The sequence below is a fragment of the Protopterus annectens genome, chromosome 2.part2 (assembly GCF_019279795.1).
Source record: "Protopterus annectens isolate FY-2018-M chromosome 2.part2, PAN1.0, whole genome shotgun sequence".
Lineage (NCBI taxonomy): Eukaryota > Metazoa > Chordata > Ceratodontiformes > Protopteridae > Protopterus > Protopterus annectens.
Window position 1 is genome coordinate 482,618,470 of NC_056730.1, and position 19,294 is coordinate 482,637,763.

General features: G+C 39.2%; 1 protein-coding gene across 1 annotated transcript in view; it reads left to right on the top strand.

The window, feature by feature from the left end:
- The window catches only part of IQGAP2 (IQ motif containing GTPase activating protein 2), a gene marked incomplete in the record, with an annotated part of 4,327,392 nt that overhangs the window by 2,825,759 nt on the left and 1,482,339 nt on the right, over positions 1-19,294 (top strand).

Consider the following 19,294-nt stretch of genomic DNA (forward strand, 5'->3'; position numbering starts at 1 on the left):
TGGAATGAATGTTGTATTTTACGTGGCAAAACAATAGATCTGGATGATCAAGTCCACCTTCATCCCTACACTCACTCCCTGTCACCCTTGCTTTATGGCAGACATGTTCTGGAGGATTAGTGGTGGTGATGTTCTGTTCTTTTGAGAAGCACAAGTGAAATGTGTAGATGAAGCTATTTGGCAGAGCAATATAGGAAATGAGGATGGGATAGTACCTGTGAAAGTTTTTGTCAAGCTGGCTGAAATCCTATGGTTTCAGTCCTCACGCTGATGAAGTTATAGCTGTTCATCCAGATCTGTTGTTGTGACAAGTTGATAGGTTTTGTGTAATTATTTTGTTTGGTTTGTTTTATGTTTATTTGCTAGTGAGAAATAAACTAGACAAACATTTGTAAAACTGCAAAAAGAAACTGGTAGGGTTCATTTACTGGAAAAAATGTGGTAAAAAAAGCCTTGGGTGACTGGTAGAATTCTTTGACTAGGTACTCAAGATACAAAATTAGAATAGCAGAGAATGTGGTTTGCTTAAGGTTTAGCAAGACATTTAACCAATTGCACTTGAAGGTTAGTGAACAAATTACATAGACTTGGTAGTTTGTCTCGGAGTGGTAGATGAACATAAAGGTTGGAGTAAATGGATTTCAAATCAGATGAAAGAATAATAACCAGTGGAATACATCAGGATTTTCTACTGCAACCATTCTCTTTCTATTTTTGTAGGCTATGTTGCAGAAGGGATGGAAAGAAAAGTTTGACTTTATGGCTTATGACACAGGTTTATGTATTAAGGTTAATAGAAAACAAGGTGCCATCTTGACTTCATTGCTGAAATGCATCTGGAAGAGAATAGCACAGGAAGAGTATCCAGAGTTTATAAGGAGGAGGAAACAGCAGCATCAAAAAGGCAAGGATTCATAAAGTAGTACTTGAGAAAGCAGGAAGGCAGCAGAATTCTGAGATTTTCAGATGATGTATCAGCAATAAAAAAATAAGAAGCTGCCGTTCCTATTTTATTTGTTTGGCACAGCCCAACTAGTGGTCTGTACAGATGTGGAAATCTGACCAGTGTAGAAAAGACAGAGTAAATATGACAGTGTTCATGGTCTCCAATAGAAACAACATAAAGAGAAACTAGAAGCCCTTAATATGTAGTCTTGACTGCTGCTGCATGGTGCTGATAAAGTGAGGCAGAGAATTATGACGACGACTCAGATGACTGGATCAAATAGTGACCTACGCAATGAAGGCGTTCGCTGATATTGGCTTGTTCATTTTGGGGAGGCAGTCCTTTTCAGTGCATTGCTTATACTCAGAGGATGATGAGTGTCACAGCAGGCAGCATAAAATCTATGAGCCACACACTTGCCAAGCAGAGCATTGTGATGTCCTCGTATAGCTTTTTTTTTTTTTGCCGGGAGTCTGTGAAATGGATGCAGTCAGTAACAGGATGGCTGACATGAGGACGAAAAATAATTGAGGAAATTGTATAGTACAGAGGTTGGAGAGCAGCTTAAAGTACTCTACACAGCTGGGTACCTTCTTTCAGCAAATGAAATTTAGGTACATGAGAGGACACAGCCTGTAGATAAAGGCTGAGTTTGAGGGGTAATGTGTGGAGTCAGAGTGGTGAGTAATTGGAAAAACCTTTCTGAAGAATGCAATATAGTCAAAAATAATGGCATAATTCAGAAGTGCATGCACATCTGATGGTGCTCTATATGATAGTGGAGTGATATAGGACAGATAATCCGTTAGATATGTAGAACCTGCAAATTGTCCATTGAAAGCAGAAACATAGTCTCATGTGACATCAAAAGCTGTGTTTCCATATAACAATACAACTTGTTTAAGACATGTTGCATTTAAAATGAGTACATATTATGGTGTGATTAAGTCCAGCATGCATTTTTTTCTGTATCATATTACCTTTTTTCCTTTGGTATAATAGTATTCTGATTGCTTTCTTTGAGTTTGTTGGTATGCATAGTTTTACATGTTTACATTTAAATGAATATGGATTTCTGTTATGTATTTATTCATGTAGTCATTTTGTATGTACCCCAGCACCTTCCTAATGGCTGCATTGTTGACACTCAGTTTACTCATTCATTCCAGGGGCACAGAAACCAAGCATTCCTAAGCTGCTTGAGAGCCCTAAACCCTATTTATTTCCACCTAGGAATACCGATCAATCATTCTGTTCCTTAGTGAGATTCAGGCAGTAGGGCACAGTGCAGTTTTCTAGTCCTGGAAATCATTCTACAGTCTCCCCAGTGGGAGCAGCCCCTCCAGCTGCTTCAAGCATGCAACTGCTGTACCTGAGGGGATGTATGACCCTTCAGGCTGAATTCCCTTAGCTTTACTGGTGTTGAACAGTACATCAGTGTGGGATCGACCAGTGTGAACATCATGAGGTAACACTTTGTGCTTTCACTAGAAGCTGAGCCAGAGGGGTTGTTTGCAACATAGTAAGGTCTTTATCTTTCTATGCCACAGAGTTTTCTACTGTTTTTGTATTTTCTTGTGCTTAATTAATCCATATGTCCTGTACATTAAGGGGCGTATTTATTTGATATGTAGTTTCTTAACCAGGGTTTGTGCTGGCCTTAAAAATAGAGCTCTAAGTGAAGGGATCCATTGCACCCTTCCTCACACATTCCCCTATTGTCCCCTACCTAGTTTTCCTCTCCTCATCACACATTCCTTAATGTCCCCCTACCCAGTTTTTTCTATCACGGTCTCCCCACACCATCCATATTACTTTTTTTTTTTCTACCTTTTTTTACATTTTGTCTAGCACTTCAGCTTTTTTCTACATCATTTCAACACACCATAACTGAGAACAATTTCAGTATAACAACTGTGAAAAAATAACTAAATTAAATTTGGAGTCTGGCCAGAAGCATTTTAAAATTTTTTTTTTTTTTTTTTTTTTTTTGAAGCAACCTTTTCATTCAGTAATGGTCTGAAAAGAAAATCATGACTAAGCAAAGAAAATTCAGTCTTACTGTTCAGTTTTGCTTTTTCCTGCATCCTTTCAACACACCTTTATTGGCCAAGAGTGCACTGTAATAACTACAATAAATTGAATTAATCCATAGGGCTGAGGAGTCACTAAGCCACCAGAAACCATGCATTGTACATTTTAGAGCGGTTTCTAACCTTTTGATCCACTGATGGCTTGAACACAGTTAATGAGGAAGGGAAGACATTTATTCGTATTATTTTTTTCTTTCAAGGAAGAAGCAAGTTGTTTCACAATAAAACAAGAAGGTACATGTTTGCAGGGTACATAAATCATATTTATTCTTAGTTCCTGTCTCCCTAACCCCCCCCCCCCAGGGCTGGGCTTTGGTCAACTGGTGCCCTAGGCAAAAGGGCTGCACAGCACTCCACCCCCACACACACGCACACCACCCAGTGCCCCCATACTGGTTTACCTACATCATCCACATTACTGTAAAATCACCCCTGCTGAATGGCATCCTAGTCAGATGCCTAGTTGACCTGTGTCTAAGGTCAGCTATCCCCCCACCCACCACAAAAAAATAGTCACCTTCTGTGAATCCCTCTGGTGTTAGATTAGGATGAAGACTGAAGGGACAAATGGCCTTAGTGTAATATTTCAGGTGGTTACTGTCAAAAAGACAGACACCTTCTACCACTCTGATGTCAGACTGGGCCAGAACTGAAAGAAAACAAGTGGAACATTGTAGCATATTTCAGCTTGTTGCTGCCAGATGTATACAAACAAAATGACAAATTTTTCCTACCAACAAAAGATAACCACCTGTATATATTTCTAGTATCTGTGAGGAAGGTAAAAAATAACGATCACATTAATGTGTTCCAGAGTGCTACTCCTAAAAATACACTGCCACAGGATGAGCATTAGTTGGCCTATGCACACCTTTCAGAATTTGTTTTATTTTAACCTTCTGTCTGGCAACCCTCAAGCCCCCTGCAACCTATGTAGTCCATTCATTGCCCACAGAGGTGAGAGCCATCAGTGGCTTCCCTGTGAGGTGAGAGATGATCATTAGTTGTTATCCAGGCAGATATCAATATTTATTCTTTGCCCCCTGCAGTTCCTAAAACCCCTTTGGCAATGAAGTTAATCCTGTCAGTCTTTGGGGTAGAAGCAGACAAGTTTTCCCATGTGACTGCCTCCTGACCTATGAGGGTGTGCCATGGTAGCATGTCCGTCTGGCCTGGACACAGTGGATTGTGCCACTGAGAGCTCCCAGTGAGTATCACCCAAATTATAAGCCAAACCAGCCTGCCACCCCCCCCCCACACACACACACACACTGGTGAGCTCTATGCCAGTCATTTACATCCTCCAGCCCTGCTACTTCCAACAGTTAATGCCAGTCATTTACATCCTCCAGCCCTGCTACTTCCAGCAGTTAAGGCTTTATCCCTGTATGCCACAAGAGCGTAGTATTTCTGAGGTTTGTGAGGAAAGTTATAGTAGTAATGACCACACACTCTCCAGACCCCCCCCCCCCCAGACAAGTTGCAGTGACTTTCTGTGCACACCTCTAAACAGAGCCAGTTTTAGACTAGGTGAGATTCAGGGCAGGGGCCACTACTAAGCCTGTGTCAAAATCTATTTATACAGACTGGGGTGTTGGACTACCGAGCTCACAGAAGCTCTGAGGGCACATATGTTGTTTGATGCATTTTATGCCATATTTTTGAAAGATTATGAATTACTAACTTTTTTATGCTGCTATCCAGAAAAGTAGTGTTTGCCCAGCTCTACTGTGTGCATCCACAGTTAAAATTTATTATATTATTTTTTCCACACATAACTGATAATGGCCCCAACAAGACCAGTCTTCCAAAAATATTTTCTGATTTTTCACACATGTACTCTCACAATTGACAATGCCCCTGACTAGTCAGTTCTGTAGTAAGGTACACAAAGACCCACCAACACACACACGTGTATACACACACAAAGGAACACTGCACAGTTTTCTACAGGCAAGTTGGTAGAACACCAGTTCACCTAAGACATGTCTGTGGGGTATTAGAGGAAACCAGAGCATATGGATAAACCCACAAAGATAGAGGGAGACCATGCAGATATGATGCAGTATAGCTATAGCCAAGAACTCAACCAGGACAATGTACTGTGAGATGACAGGCATACTCACTGTGTTAGTGATCAATTACTTTCACACAAGTGTTACTGCTGCCAAACTACCAAAGATAGCCACTTATTTTGTGTAATGCTGATGCTTGTGATGGAAAGTGAAAAAAATTATGGCCAACTTGTTTACATGCACACAACCATAGCAGTGCTAGTTTTACACTGATTTTATCAATGATAAAGCAGTATAGTACATTGTTTGACACAATTCCTGCTATGCCAGATCAGTGACTGCTTTTTAACAGTGATCAAACACCTACTGGTAAGTTACTTATATCTGTGGATGAGGTCAATATGCATCAGTTATTGCCTACTTTATTGTGTATGCCTCATATGCCTGAAAACGGTAAAAAATTAATGGTCACAATAATAGTCTAATTTCACAGACACATGCACATGTCTTGCAAAGTCAGATTATGGACTCTAAACAAAACAGCTACATTTATCCACACACAGCTCCCCACTCCAGTGCAGCAATTTCAGCTGTGTTTGTGTGTACTTTAGATGTCTGATTGTGGTAAATGACAGCCTTGTAACAATTTCAACTTCTCCACTCAAACAGCAGTAGCCACACATTAAAAATGTCCTTCTATTCTCATGATGCAGTATTCTTAACCTTTGGGTTAGCCTCCACCTAGTGAGCCGAACATCCAACCAGTATATAAAAGCTTTAGTCACTGCAAGGTATGGAGGGATGTCTGATGTTGGATGTAGGGCTACAAGAGACATCTGCAAGTACCTTCCTCAAAACTTCTCTGCCGCCAGTTGAACGTCAGCTCATCCTGCCATCTCTGCCGTCAGAACCTGCGATTAAAGTTAAGTATCCTGTTGGGAATGTTTTCTTATTTTCTTGGTCTCTGCATGCCTGGCCAGGTTCATGTCATCCAGAAAAGGAAAGTGTAGGTGTGGATGTCAGATCCCTCATAAGGACATCCATGACCTGTGTCTATTTTGCTTGGGGCCTAACCACAACCATAAGGCCTGCGCCAGTTGTCAAGCCTTTATCCCGAAGACCCTTCACAGCCGTCTGCATGCCCTTAAAATTTACCTGGAAAATCAAAGACTTAAACGTCTGGCTGGAAGGGCCTTCTGGTCAGACCGCTGAGCCACTGAAAAAGAACGCCAAAGTTTCAAGGTCTGAAACTACCACTGCACCTCTTTCACTCGACGTTCCCCCTGTGGCCAAGGTATGCCTGTAGGAACGTACCAAGCCAGCCAACTCTGGTATAGCAGGTACCGTTTCAGCAGACACGCAACCATGTTTGAACGCACACCTGTGGAGGTTACGCAGATGTCAGTTGCAGATGATGAGGGGGAACCTCTGCTTGCAGTGGACATCAGACCAGTCCTTCCCCCACTTCTGTAGCTCCTGAGACTAGGCCCTACGTCCTTTAGGCCTACCTCTTCCTTGAAAAAAATGAAAACTAAACATGTCTCCATCTACTGAGAGCCTGCCTAACTGGTAAGCCTTCTATCAAGGCTTGTGCCTTCCTTGCCTGCTTCTCCCATGGCTATTTCCTCCTGTTATTAGCCCTAGGCCCCAAACCATTGAACCTCCCACTTTGGATGCCAAAGAGTCTTCAGAATCCTTTTGTGAGGATTCTTTGTCTTGTGCCTCTCAGATGCCTTCTCCCCTGGGCTATGTATCCCCTGAGGGGAGGACTCTGCTGAGGGGGGATTCCTCTGGGGAGGACCCTGACCTTTGGAGAAAGTCTCTTGGATGAGAGAATTCTTTAAATGGTACTCCACAGAAATGACTGAAGTCCAAAATAAATGATATGAACCCTTACACATGGACACTCCTTCACCTTTTGCAATTCCACCAGTCCTGTCAGCCTTTTTAGATGCCTTTTCAGCAGCTTCTAAAAGTCCTGACTCCCAACCCCCTGCTCCTAGAAGACCAGACCAGTTTTATAAGGTCCCTGAAGGGGCAAAATTTCTTGTGTCCTGTTGCAGATCCTGGTACTATCTCTGTTTCTGCAGACAAACCCTCCAGATTGCTACCTTTCACCTCTGTCCTCTCTTCTGAGAAGGACAGCAAATCAATGTAGAGACTTAACAAGGAGGTGTATATTTCAGTAACTCTGGCCTTTAGGGGCATCAGCTACCAGACACACATGTCCAAGTACTCCCTGGCTCTTTTATCTCAGGCTTCTAAGCCTTTGGATAGCCCCCCTGACTCTGCCACCAAGTCCCAACTTTCTAGTCTGATCTCCTTGTCCTCACAAGTGGCAAGACATTCAATCAAATGCAGTTATGATGTTGCAGAGGCTTTGGCCAGATCTGCAGGAGGTACTCTTAATTGAGGTAGCAACCTCTAGCTGATGATATCAGGGCTACACTTTTAGATGCCCCATTGGATAAAGTCAGCCTTATTTGGCACACAAGTGGCAGAATTCTTTCAAAACCCTGCAACAAAAGGGAAAAGATATTCAGGACCTTAAACATTTGTTCGTATCACTGTCCTAAATTTCACAGGAATTACCCAACCAAGACTCAATTTATTAGAAAAACACACTGCTCCTCCTCCTCTGGCTAGGGGCCTGCCCAGATACCAACCTAGAAACTGCACTTTCAGGACAAGACAGGTAGTCTGTGACTACCTGCCTCCTCCCCCTCCCCCTCCAGGCCTTATTCCCCTTTCCCAGAAACTCTCTCACTGTCTCCCTTTCTGGGAAAGCATCACCTCAGGCAAGTGGGTTCTGTCTGTTATAGAAAAAGGTTATTTCATGACCTTGGTCATTCCTCCTGTTTTCAGAAGCATCCCTCAGCCACCAAAGGACAATCTGCCCTTATTACAACCCATCTTGGGCAGCCTTCTCTCTCAAGCAACTGTTCAGTCAGTTTCAGGCTCAGAAAAGGGAAAGGCTTTTACTCCAGTTTTTTTCTAGTCCCATGAAAGGATGGCCCATGGAGACCCATATTGGACCTCTTGCACCTCAGCCTCTTTCTTCTAGCCTTTCGCATGCTTACCCTTCAAACTATTTTCCCACTGATAATGTCTCAGGCATTGCTAACCACTATGGACATCAGAGATGCTTACGTACATATCCCCATCAGGTCCAAATACAGGAAGTACTTGTGCTTCATTGTGGGTTCCTCGCATTTTTAATTCTCTGCTTTACCCTTTGGACGATCTACTGCTCCAAGGGTATTCACCAAATACCTGGCTCCAGTGATAGCCTACTGCAGGGTTCTAGGGATACAAATTTTCCCATACCTGGGTGACGTCCTGATCCAGGCAGACTGCTACAGTACCCTCCAGAGCCATCTCCAGACAGTCATTTCTGTTGTGCAGTCTCTGGGCTTCACAGTCAACTTCCCCAAATCCCAGGACTAGGTGTTCCTGGGGTGCAGAATCAGAACAGACGTTATGATGGCATTTCTGCCACCCAACAAGGTGGGCAGTCTAAAGAAATACCTGCTGTCTGTCATTCACTTCCCTGCAGTGTCAGCAAGAGAATACCTCAGACTGTTAGGGTATATGGCATCCTCAGTCCCCATGTTGCCGACTCCATATAAAGCTTCAGTGGTATTTGAGGTCCACATGGACCCAACAGTCCCACCCACTGGACCACACCATTCCCTTTCTGCCATGCTTAAGGAAGGAGATCCTTTGGTGGGTGGATCAAGTCTCTCACAATCCAGGGCTTCCCTTGCAAGCCCTAGCCCCAGTACAGGAATTGCACACAGATGCTTCGGACCTGGGGTGGGGAGCTGCTATAGGGGAGTTGAAAGTGCATAGCACATGGACAGGCCCCTCTAAGAGGGAACACATCAACACCAGAGAGATAAAGGCTCTCATCTTTGCTCTGAGGGCCTTCAACATGTCCTGAAGTAAGGACCCCAGAAACTGTTTACTAACAACACTACTGTTCTCTGGTATGTGAACAAACGGGGGAACAAGATCTTTCTTGCTATGAAGATTTGCACTCCAGGCCTGGAAACTGGTAGTCTGACATGGAGCCAACTCTACAGGCCATCTATATACCCTCAGCTCAGAACAGGCAGGTAGACACCCTAAGCAGATCCATGTCACAACCCCATGAATGGATGCTACACAGGGATGTGTTTTTGAACATAGTCCACAGGTGGGGGTATACCACAGATAGACCTGTTTGCCTCCACTCTGAGCAGGCAGCTTCTACAGTTCTGTACCAGGGCTCCCAGCTCCCTAGCGAAGGTAACAGAACCCTTTTCTATCTCTTGGGAGAGGATGTTTCTGTATGCTTTCCCCCCTTCCCACTCCTACAGAAAGTCCTGATGAAAATTCATCAGGACAAACCAAAAATCTGCCATTAGCTACCTAGACACTTTTATCAAACATGTTGAGAATGGTTTTAAATCAGTTCTTTTTAGGAAGCCAACTTTTAGTAATTCTTACTTGGACTTCATTTGCCATCCACTGAGTTAGAAGAAAAGCATAGCTAAAGGACAATGTATAAGAGTAGCCCGAATGACCTCACATCAAGAGGACGTGGCTCGAAAGTTCAAAATTGTTGCCAATATGTTCTTAGTAGAGGCTACCGAACCCAGTTTATAAAATTTTAGGCATGCACCCTTCTTTTACTTTTAAACAGGCCCCAATTTAAAAGAGAAATTTGAAAGAGAGGTTTTGTCCAATGATCATTATGGTTTGTTAAGGAATGGGACCACAAAATGTGGAATGTGGTCCCAATGTCATTATATTTTAGAAGGCTAATGGTTGACATTGAAAACAGTATACATTCCAAAGTAATTTCTGTAAAACGTAATTGTCAATCTAAATGGGTGGTTTATCTCTCAAAATGTTTGAGATGTCCAGCATACTATGTCATACTATGTTGGCAAAACTGAGAGAAGTCTTCGTAAGAGAATATATGAACATCACTATCAGGTAAGCAAGCAAAATGAAAATAATGCTTTATTTAGGAATTCTATAAATTGTCTTTCTTATAAAAAATTTGTTTTTGCGGTATTGGAGCATTTTAAGCCAAAGCCTAGGGCGGGGACACTAAATCTAAGCTAGAAGAAAAAGAAATGAGGTGGCAGCTTAGATTATGTACTTCGATATTTCCAGGTTTGAACAAAAATATTTCTTTGCAACCTGTTCATATCGTCAGAGCTTGTTTTAATTAAATAGTTTTCCTTTATCAATATAACCTCATGTTTTGCAGCACCTTGTTATATATTTTTTAATATAACCATATATATATATATATATATATATATATATATTTATTTTTTTTAATTCAACTTTACGTTTTATTAACGCCTTGTCAGTTTTTGTAATTTTGGTTTGTGAATTATAGCTAGGACATAATATGTAATGTTTCTTTAAGACAACTTAATCAACAAGGGAAGCCTTTTCTATAAAAGGTTGTTCGAGAGTATGGATTGTGATTCTGCTGAAATCCTACTTTTTTTAGGACGAAGGCGCTTAATCCCTAGTTATTTTATTTTGCTGCCTTTTATTGTAATAAAGTAATTAAAAGTCCATTTTTGACTGGTGCAATATTTATTTGTTGGGACAGTCGTCCGGGTATCACCACACATTTTAAATCTTGTTTTAATTATGTTTGAAGTAGCAATTGAGAAGGACATTAGAGAACTGCTCCAGAACTGTGTTGGTAAAAAGACTGTATTTTTTAGTTTGGACATTGATGAAAAAAAGATTCTAAACCAAATAATTTTGGCTTAAAACAAAATCCCCCATTAATCTCCAAACTTATAAAGAACTTCAAAATCTAACAAAAAAACATGTCATCAGTGACGAGAAAAATTTCTATCTAAAACCCAAGATAAGCCATCAAAACAACCCTAAAAAATTTTGGAACACTATAAACAATATCCTGCATTCTGACAAACCCTCTACACCTAACCCCCTGTCCTAACAATACTTCTCTGGAAGCTGCTACCTTTCGTTACTCCTATGTTATTGACTCTATTAGTAATCTAAATCAGATTACTCCCTCATCTAATCTCAACTGCCCCCCCAGTCAGAAAATCCCATCACATAAACCTGTTCCCACTAGGTACATAAAAACACTCCTTTGTAAATTAAAGCCATGCTGTCCTTCTATGAATAATCTACCTCCACTCTTTCTAAACATAGCTGCTAACTCTGTAGCCTATCCCATCTCCATCCTTATTAACCGTTCAGTCCGCACAATCTGGTAACAATTTTTACCATGCCAGTTCACAAGGGAGGTCACTCTACTGAATGATCAAACTTTCAGCCTATAGTTATCTTGTCTCCCCTTTCTAAGTTACTAGAAAAATGTGTTCACAAGCAACTCTTGGACTTTCTCCTACAAGAAGATCATCTTCCACCCAACATGGTTTCTGTCCAAACCACAGCACAACTGCTATCCTTATTTCCTTTTCACAAATGATCACTCAAGCCAGAAGCAGCAAACTAGTTTCCTGTTTCTTTCTTGATCTCTCTAAAGCATTTGATAGTGTCTCTCACCCTGCGCTCCTTTCCAAACTCTCAGATCTCAGTCTCTCTAGTTCAACTGTCATGGTTCTCTAGCTACTTCGGCAAAAGACAGTAGTCTGTAAGATGTCTCTCTTCCTCCCTCCCCATATGAAGACGGGTGTTCCTCAAGGCTCTATTCTTGGTTCTTTATTATTTAACGTCTTTACAAACTTCCTCCATACCTCCTATTTCTCACTGTTGTCTCTTACAGTATGCTGATTACTCCACAGTCATCTCTGTCTGATAATCTGCCTGACTTGCACAGCATTACCCAAAATTCTTTCAAAACTGGCTTAATGATAGCCATCTTATACTAAATCCTCAAAAAACTAAACTTCTCCTATTTTTCCAAAAATCTATTTCTCATTTTAAAGCTATTTTTTTCCATCATATCTCTTAATGGTACTATCATCGATGTGGAAATGCACACCAAACTCCTGGGGGTTAGCATTGATGATCAGCTTAAATTTGAGCTATACATCCATCATTGTATAAGAAAGACTTATATGCCTACCTTCTTCCTAGTCTTTTTTATGGCTCACAGATGTTAAGTAATCTGCAATCTTCTCTAAAATCTAAGCTCAAAATCACTTAAAGTAGCTAGTTTACTGCAGACCAGCTGTTCAACTCCAACCATTGCCTCTCTCTCAAATCTCAAATGTAAGTAGCAAAAAAACCAACAAGGACCAAGACAGCTAAAACCTTAAATTTAATTGTAAAGCATAAAAAATAAGCACTTCATCATGGTTTTAGCTGTCTTGCCCCTTGTTGGTTTTTTGCTGCTTACATTTATGAGTTGTCTGAACCAAGGTGGACTTTTATCCTTTGCTCGGTTTTCTTCACGTATTCTCTTTCAAATCTCTTAACTGGCTGGAACTCCCCCATCATCTCCTACTGCTTATCATTCACTCCATCCTCAACAAACTTATCTCTTGCCATGGCATATCTTCCCTCATCGCACTCTAATCCCCTACTTGGACTTTTCAGAACTCTGACCAACTATCCTTGGAAATCTATAAGCCCAAAAGAACAATTGGTCAACATCTATATAGCTACTGTTGCCCTGTCCTGAATAAACTACCTTTTTCCATCAAAATGATACCTAATGCTTGTGAATTCAAAAAAGCTCTCAAACATTACTGGCTGAACTCCTGGGCCTATGCCTGTAAACAGCCCAGCATAACTCATCCCCTCAGTCTGAGTATCCTTCCGGTATACTCACTGTTCTCTCTAACAATTTGCTCTACACTACTCTACTAGCTTGTATCCCTTTTCTTACTTTTTACATTATTGTACTTGTATCCTTTCTCCAATTTCTGATTTCTACATCATTGAGCTTGTTTTCTACCTTTCTTATATTCAGCTTTTTTTAAACTTTTTTCTGTTCCCCCTGTTATCTTCTTTTCTTACCATCTTAAAATTAAAATTGTATATTTTAATGTTTTCTGTATTTGGAGCTTTTCTCCCTGGGCCTCCATTGAAAAGGGGCTTATGTTCAGTCGGACATTCCTGGTCATCAAATGTCAAATAAGTAAAATGTGATGATGATGTTTGTTTCATGAGAACTGGTAATGGTTGAGCCCTAGTAATCATGCTGAATGATCAATACAATTGCAGCAGCTGTTAAACTACTTTTTTACTTAAAAAATGTAGAGATGAGTAGTTTAAAGAAAGCTTATAAAACTACAGACAGTCTTGCTAGATTTATTTGGTTCAGGCTGTATTTCAGACTATTTGTTAGATTTTTTAATGGTGAGTAAACTGAGGCTTGCTACATTTTTTTGGATTCCAAAAGTTCATTTAATTAGAACTGTTCCACCCTTTAGATCTGCTGTCAATGTTGCACCTTATAAAACTGCATCTTTATCTCTGTTTTTGGAAGGGCTTTTGAATCCTGTGGTAAAACATTTCTGATAGTTTGTGAAGGATTCTTTTGATTTTTATATTAGAAGTGAAAGATGTAGTATTGTCTGAGTCTGTTTTTGTTACAGTGGAATAATAATCTGCCATTCCACACAAGGATAGACTATTTTAGACATGTGGCTAAGTGACGCTGAACATTTTGTCAGTTTAAAATTTTGTTTAATAAAAGTTTTATTAGGTTTAGTACTAGAGCTAATATTTGTTTTGATGGGAACATCTATAGACAATGGTTAAGCATAGCTATGGGTGCTGTTATGACACCTAGTTATGCGAACCGTGTTATGACATATGGGGAAGTATAATGCTTTTGGTTAGGAATTTTATAAATGCATTAATATTGTTTTTGTTTTATTGACTTCTTTTTAATTATTAAAAGGAAATTAAATTATGTTGGATGCATTTGTTTATCATTTAACCAGTTCTTGAGCATTTTTAATGTTTAAAATTCAAAAGAATAACAGCAGCACCAAATTATTTGATTCAGGTTTGAACATAGATAATGAGTTGCAGTGTATTCTTTTGAAAGCTAAATCTTAAAAAGTAGCAAGCAAAAAATATTCACAATAATAATGCACATCCAAAGTGGTTAAAGACAATATTTTTAGAAATACTTTAGTAAGAGTAAATAGTCTCATCAGTAAAGACATTGAATGTGAGAAAATAAAGTACAGATATTTTTGAACAGACATTATGCATTTAATGTTATAAAAAGAAGTGGATGAGAAAAGGACAAGTGAATACAGAGCTATCATTTTAATGCAGGAATTGTTAGAACTGTATGCTAAGGATATAGAGGCTACAATGAGAATGGTTTTAAGTTATTTAGTAGATAATTCACATATTGTCAATGTGATTAAGCAGAAATTGGTAGACTTTACAGGCAAATCATATCTGAAAAGTAATGGGGTGAGGCCTCACTTTTTATTAGAATAGGAGTATCATGTAATCAGGGTTTAGAAGAAAGAACATATGAGTTAAGATTATATAATAAAAGGGAAAGATTTAAGTGTAGGGATTGTAAAATATGTAGGTATGTCATAGAATGTCTATTTCTTTATGTAGGATTAAACAACAGAGTTTATGAAGTAAATTATGCCTTACTTGTGTGACACTTATGTGGTATAGCATTGTTAACTGAGAGTCCTACAGGGCAGTTTTGTATAGGACAAACTCAGTAAGTTATCCATTAAATTAGGGATCATATATACTCCTTTAACACAGAAAAATGAATATAATGCATTGTATGGACACACTCGAATGTAAGAATTTTAAGAAATTAAATTTTAAAGTCACAGTGTTAAAGATGTTGGTAGAAAGGGAGATTTTGAAACAGCAGTAGCCACAAATTAAAGTTTTCCATGTTGTTTTGTACAAATCACATAAATTCTGCAAAGCCAGAATAATTTGCAAGCAACAGTTATTCATGTTTCATAGTAGACAGTCCTAACAATTATAGCTAATTTGACTGGGTACATCTCAGCTGTTTGACTCTTAGAAAATAAAATACTTCCAAAATATGATTATTTGCATGTGTCTTCCAATTCTGTTTAATCACAGAAAAGGAGATGGCAGTTCATTTAGACCTGGAAAGAAACGAGCATCTAGATACAAGTTATTTACATTAAACCAAAATTGGGAGATTGAAATTTACTATGTTGAGTTGAAATTTTAACATGTGCTTGTAACTCTTGGAATGATTGGTGGATTTTTATATGATGTCATAGTGTTATGTACATGCTTTGTGCTTTTAGTCTTATGAAGTCTTGGTATATTGGACTAAAGTGCTTACTACATTTCCTTATGCTGTAGCTGTTTATTTAGTTTGAGGTAAAGAATGTGGCTTAAGTTTTCCGTTTTTGCTGTTGTGTGTGTGCATCTATCAGTCTATATATATATATATATATATATATATATATATATATATATATATATATATATATATATATACACACACACACACACACACACACACACACACACACACACATATATATGTCCCATTCAGAGTATCTAAATTGCAGAACATCAAGCCTCTGATCATTGAGGACCAGAGGATCGAAGTTCTGCAATATCGTACTCAAAAAAAAAAAAAAAAAAAAAGAAAAACCCCGAAAATGTGAAAACTTCTTTTCATGTTTTTGCAGGGGGTAATCCCACTGGACCCCCCACAACCCCTGCTACTTTAATATACCAGCACCGAGATCACACTACAGTGAAGAGAATAGTACTGTACAGCATGGAATGGAAAATGTACAGTTCTCTTCACTGTAGTGCAATCTCAGAGTTCACAAAGGCACAAAATACACTGATAAAAACAATAAAACAGAGCGGACCACAAACTGCAGATCTCCACTTTAATAAAAGTTTAGCGCTTTTGTCAGAACAGTTTCCATCTTCTTCAGAACACCAGCATACAACAGTGAAATGTTTAAATAGGTACATCACAGTCCCCGGATACTAAAAACACTCCCATCTGTACAATTTAAAAATACAGTCTTCCAAAAAAAGCATGTTTTTACATAGTTCAAAACCTTGGTTGTTACAAAAAACACTTTGATAAAATGTGTATAAAGACACATACATACTATATGAACAAAAATAAGCTCACGCACAAATCTAAGAAAAAACATATTCAGCCTTTAGTTTCAAAACACTGCTGATCGAGCCAGACTCATTTAGCCTTGGGTGGGTTGGTGGGGGAGGGGGGGTCCAGTGCATTACTCCTGAGTTGTCATATCAAGTCCTTATATTCTAGGAGCAATTTGTGAGGTCCACCCTTTTGATCAAAACCCACCTTTTCTATACAAGTTTATTTAAAAGAATGTGTGGGATTTTTTCTCACACGTTTTGCAAGAGCATTTCTTTCATCATTCTAGTTTATATCATATTGGTGCTGGTAGATCCTACTTTTAAACTTAATTTTGGTCTTACCAATGTACAATGACAAACATTGTTGACACTCAGCAAGATGCATGACATTATCGCTCTGGCAGTTCAACTTCTGACAGAATTTAACAACCCCCCCCCCCCCCCCAATATGGGTATACAAATTTCTTCACCTTCCTTTACATACCTACATTGATTACAATGTCCGCATTTAGACATGCGGCCAGAGTGATTTTTTTTCTTTTGTCTTTCAAATATGTAGATTTTTCTTATACACCACTGCAGGGTTCTTCCCCATTTTCTCCAAATACTCACGGTCAGCCCTAAAGATGTCCCAGTTATGTTGTAGTATGTCCCTAATGCAATCAAAATGTATGTTATATGGCAATATTAGGGTTCTTTGAAACTTTACTATGTCTCTCTTACCATTCATGGTAACTAAATCACCATTTGTCCCAAGTAGTGGCTTAAAAATACATTCCTGTCTTTTCCTAATCACCTCCCAAAAAATATTATTCAAGAATATAGCTGGATACCCTCCATTGGTCAACATCCTTGTTTGTTAAAAAGTTCAAGCAAATCATAATGTAATTCTGTTCCTTGTATAAGTTCTGTCGGGTTTTTCCAGTTTTGGTGTCCTTCTGGCACTTGCTGTCTATTTTATAACACTCCTGTAAATAAGAGTTTTAAAGCTGAAATTTCCATAGTTGAAGTTCCATAGTCCTTAGCTGCTCCAATCTGCTTGTCGAAGCTGCCATGATTTACTTCACTCGCTGCTGCACTGAAAAAGAATTCTCTCCGCTCCAACCAAGAAACATACAGAAAATGTGTATTTTGTGCTTTTGTGATTTTCTTGATGGAAGTTATGAGTGAGAGCGGGAACATTCACAGTGACTCCAGTTATTTATGTCATGGACTTTATACAAGCATTGGGAATCTGTCAGCACTTATTCAGGTGCTGACAACGTATGGAAGAGAACCTTGCTTGTTTTCTGCCTCATCCCTTTAATCGAGACAGTGGGGCAGTTTTTTCCATACAAACATCTGAATCTGAGAATTCTCTTTCAGTGCAGCAGCGAGTGAAGTAAATCATGGCAGCTTGGACAAGCAGATTGGAGCAGTTAAGGACCAAATGTTTCAAATACGGAAATTATAGCTTGAAAACTCTTATTTAGAGGAGTGTTACAAGAGACAGCAAGTGCCAAAAGGACTCTGAAACTGGAAATACCCAACAGGACTTGTACAAGAAACAGAATTACATTGGGAGTTGCTTGAACTTTTTAACAAACAGGGATGTGAACTGCTTAGTCTTTTTAATTAAACATAAAGAAAATAGGTGAACTTAAAAAGAACATTGAGACTCTTGACAACAATATCAGAAATTATTTATTGTTTCAGTTTAAAAGTTCTGAGTACACTAAAGTGTTTAGAGACACAGAAGATCAAATGGTGATGTTAAAAGATAGAAAAGTGAAAAAGCTACTTAGAGATAAGTTGGACTGAGTCTGGGAAGGCATACCCACACCCACTACGAGAACAGAATAAGAGCCACCACCATGTCAACCAAGTCAATAATACTGATGTTTACAATGAGACTGTGGATGAAAATGATGTTGAACCTAACAGCCCTTTAGAAGTGCAGCCTCTGAGGAGGTCCGAGAGATTGATGAATCAGAGACAGCAGCAGGGTTGGTGGGCGAAGAACAATGGGAATTATTCCCAGACACCATACTACATGAGGGAAGCATCCCTGAGGAATGGCATGGGGAGGGGGAGAGGCAGGTACAGGTGGTGAATAAAGTATCAAGATGCAAGCTTGTCAAGAATAAAATAGGGGACTTTAAGATATTCAATTACAGTTCTGCCCAAGTAACATCAGAATGGGCAGACTTATTTGATAAAGGGCTTACCTTTGTCGCTTTGAGATAGGCTAGCACTGATGAATCCCTTCTACAGCTTAAATTATTTATGAGAAAGTTGAACTTGGGTCTGTATTTTCATCAAGGTCCACATGAACATCCAAATTTACATGTGAATACTATATCCAAGAGACCCAGTACTTTCAACCCACCCCTGCATCCTTTGATTAACATATTCAAGAGAATGTGTGAAAATGACATCAGGAAAAAGGTAGGGAAGAAAAATAGGGTCAATATTCATCATAATTTAACACAGGAAGAAAGAACTTTATTAAAGGACATCAGTGGCATGCATCAAGTCAGGGTAATGAAACCTGACAAAGATGGGGGCCTAGTGGTTATGGATGTGAATGAATATATTGACAGAGTGTTATCTGTACTGTATACAGATACATACGAAGAAGTCTCGGTCAGTGAAATTAATATTTCATATCATAGGATTGACCTTGCACTAGAAGATTTGATGTTGAATAGTCAGATTAGTGCAAGTGACTTTGGATTTCTGAAGGAACTGCACCCTAGGATTCCCACCATTTTTGGCATACCCAAGACTCATAAAAGTTTAGAAGACACCCCCACTGAGGCCTATTGTGGATGCAAAGGCCTCAAAAATCAAGCCTATAGCTAAATACATAGATGTGAAAATTAAGAATCTCTTGAGTGAACAAAATATATTTTCAGGGATTCTTAGGATTTTTTATCAAAACGTTCAGCCGAGTTATATTCTGAAGAATTATTTGTCACTATCGATGTATGTGATTTTTATTCTATTATTCCACACTCTGAGGGGTTGGATATGTTCTATGAGTTTTTATGTAACCACCCTAGTGTAAATCACGACAAATTACTATTACCACCTTAATGAACCTGGTTTTAGGAAACAACTTTATAATTTTTGAAAATCAGTTGTTTCAACAACTTAAAGGTGTGGCAATGGGTGCAGTT